This window comes from Pinus tabuliformis, chromosome 9, assembly GCF_031772625.1.
Source record: "Pinus tabuliformis cultivar Carrire ecotype Pingquan chromosome 9, CPIR1, whole genome shotgun sequence".
NCBI lineage: Eukaryota > Viridiplantae > Streptophyta > Pinopsida > Pinales > Pinaceae > Pinus > Pinus tabuliformis.
In genome coordinates, this window is record NC_142307.1 from 1,107,529,622 (window position 1) to 1,107,533,254 (window position 3,633).

The following is a 3,633-nucleotide window of genomic DNA, read 5'->3' on the forward strand; positions in this document are numbered from 1 at the left end:
CCTTGATGCCTCCATAGGTTTTGCCAAATCCTATCTAGAGCATGGGAATCTAGTTCAAGGAGTATGAGTTTAGCTTCCTTGAGATTAAAGGTCCCCTCATTATTATTGCCCCATCTTAGTTGGTCATGCCCCCCTAAAACTACAATTTTCCTTTTTTTTGACACTTTCATTAGTCTCTCAGCCTTGGCTTTCAGGGGACTGTCATTTCTCAAATCAAATTTCCTCCAATTTCTCCATTTCCCTATACTATTGTTTTGATCCCAAAATTCGTTAACCTTGGTAAGCCCCTTAGTATCTGTCTCTGCTTTAAGGTCCTCCAAATCCTCTTTTAACAGAATAGGTGCTTGTTGCCATCTGTCCTCCCAGAATAAAGTTAAGTCTCCCTCTCTAATTTCCCAAAAGCTGTTATCTTGAATTAAGCCTCTGTTTTCCCAGGCTTTATTCCAAATGTGTGATCTCCTTATATTACCATCCATCCTTATGCGGTCATTATCTTTCCATGAGCTAGCATATTTTTCTTTCCAAATGATAGCCCATTGTGCCTCTGGTTCTTTTATCCAGCGCCACCATAATTTTACCCCTAAAACCTTGCGTAGAATCTCAAGATCATCCAAGCCAAGACCCCTCTGGTTTTTGGGTTTGCAGATTTTTTCCCAGACTGCTAAGGCCCATTTCTTCTTTCCTTCCCCCTTGCCCCAAAGAAAGTCTCTTTGTATGATTTTGATTTGATGTAGGACTCCTTTAGGAGCTGGGAGAGCTGAAACCATAAAGATTGGGATTGATTGAAGTATAGCCTGTGTGAGCACCAACCTACCAGTGAAGTTTAAGGATCTCATAGTCCATTTCCTGGTTTTCTCTTGCAATTTATTACTCACCAGCTGCCAGATGCTCTTGTGTAACATTTTAGTAGTTAGAGGAAATCCCATATATTTTGAGGGGAGAGAATCTCTTTGAAAGCCCAGAACTCTAGATATGTTCCTCTGAATAGCAATGTTCGTATTGAAGAAAAAATTCTTAGATTTGGAGAGGTTAACTTCCATACCTGAAGCCATGGAAAAGTCATTGAGGATTTGTTTATACACAAGAGATTCTTTGAATATGGGGATTCCTTGCAGCATGGTATCATCAACAAATTGTTGATGAGTCAAGGCCTGTCCATTGTTAGAGACTTGGAGACCTTTGATTTTACCAACTTTTTTGCATGCTTGATAGACCAACCTAGTCATTCCATCATGAGGATGAAGAGAGAGGGAGAGAGTGGGTCACCCTACCTAAGGTCTTCGGAAGGAATAAAATTCTATGAAGGAGAACCATTGAGGAGAATTGAAAAACTGGAAGAAGTAACCAGAGCTAGGATCCATCTCAGCCAATTGTGATCAAACCCGAATGAAATAAGAATTTTCCTGATATAGATCCAATTCAGCTTATCATAAGCTTTGGCTATGTCTAATTTCATGATCATTCCAGCTGTTATGCTCCTATACCAATAGGTGTCATATTTCATGATTGACTGGTTAAAATCCCTAATATGTTCATCCTTTCCCTACTACAAAGGTTTTCCATATTTTGAAAAAATCAAAAAATTAAAAAATAAAAGGAGGGTATGCCCTAAAAGGTAATTCAAAGAGTAAAAAGATAAGTGGTCAAAAAGAAAAAATAAAAGAAATGAACCCCAAATAAAAGGACTAAGAAAGTGTGCAAGTCCAAATGCCACTACGATTCTATTTTTGCAACAAATTGATTGTGTGCAGTTTGTTAACTCTTGCCACAATTGATGAATGGCCAAACATCTTAATCTTGGCTAGTTCATGTTTCAATTTCCAGTTTTAGAGATAGAGGATAAAATCTATCCAAACTTTTCAATCTTGGTGGATAAATAGTTAGGTAGAGAAGCAAAGGAGCTCAACTGCTAAATCTGAGCCCTTGGAGGAAATAAGTGTAGATTTAGATAACTTTATCATGTAAAGAAAAGAAAAATTGAAAAAGGGTTTGCTAGTCCAAGTGCACCCATGGAAGAAGAACAAAAAATGTTAGGTATAATAGGCTGGGTAGGCAGTTTTGGTGTTGCAAAAGCATGCTTATGATTAATTTTGTCTCTCAAGATGTTCATCTTATTGTCATCATAAGTACCATGGCAACTATTTGGTTACAAATCAAGTGAGGCATGACTAATTTCCCTTCACACTTCTCCCAAAATCACTTAGTAACCTCCCCCCAAGGATATTAAGATCTGCTTAATATCACTAAATCACTCCATCTCATTTCTTGAAAAAGGGCTAAGTAAAACCACATTCTTACTTTAGGCAAAGAAGCCACATTTCTTGTGTAAAAAACTTTTCATTCCCTTAAGCCTAATTTTTTTAAAAAATTCTATAAGTTAGCGCTCTTTTTTCAACATATTTCTCATTTAACTCTAACCCTATTTTCTATAAATCCCGTGTAAAGTATTCCCATCCCCGTATTATATATATAAATAAAACCTCATGTATTAATATTCTCCGCCCTGGCTAGCTATAGCCATATGTCATTGTTTAATGGAATTATAGCTTTATTCAAAACCTTATAATAACCATCCCTCGCGCATTGTTTTGGAATCAATTAACCCCACGTTAATTGATTAACAAATCACCCCACCACCAATCATATCAAGCCCGAAAAACATTAAAACAATGATTTAATTACATGGTCCCCCGCGCCGTAACCCTCCGCCAGCTCCATTAACCGTCGACTGTCAGATCTGGGATCGCTCATGTAATGGCCCATAATCGTATCACAAGCCACTCCGTTGCTGTACTTTAACTCCCATGGAGCCGGCGGTATCGTGCCCGTACCAGGGACACGAGTCAACCTCCCGCCGTGCTCGCTACCTCTCTACCCCAAACCACTCTGGCCCATAAGCAGTGCAGGCCAATACTGCTTACCGCCCTCCCGCTGACCCCGCCCGCTGACATCACCACCACATCACTGTCGAGTTAGCATCCCGTACCCCCATGCCACGACAAAACATCACATCCCAATGACGTCATCCGACCAAAAAGCCCCGCGAAAGCCAAATTTTGATAAAAAAGTCAAGAAAATGCCATTTTCACCCATTTTCATTCATTTTTTTCTGCGAAACTATTTCATGCAAACTACATCCAAGAAACTGCTCGAGCATACAGTTTGCCACCCGGCCAAACAAAGTCCAGCATCCTGCTCCGTAGCTCGTCGGTCTACCTACAATTGCACTGTTCACCTCTAAAAAAAGGTATTTACCCCAATTTTCCTCCCAAACCTATAATTTCATTTTTCCTCGGTGAATTTTACCCAACAAGGCCAAATTCAAGCAAAATCAGTCCATAACTCTCAAAAAAAGACACCCAGAACTGTTGTTTTGCCCATTTTTCCATAGAAACTTGACCTCCAGTTGAAAAACACAGCAAACAAACATGGAAGCCCCTGTGGCCCTCAATGTTGTGTCCCTCAATGTACCTCATAAAGACTTGGATTGGTTACCTTTGGCTGACATAGATTTTCAAATAAAAGAGTTATCTGGTGATATGAACCATCTCTAGGCATTTTTCCGAATTAGGAATAGTCATCTGAGCAACTCTAATATCTATGGAATATGGGAATCCAATCTCCCCAGGTATT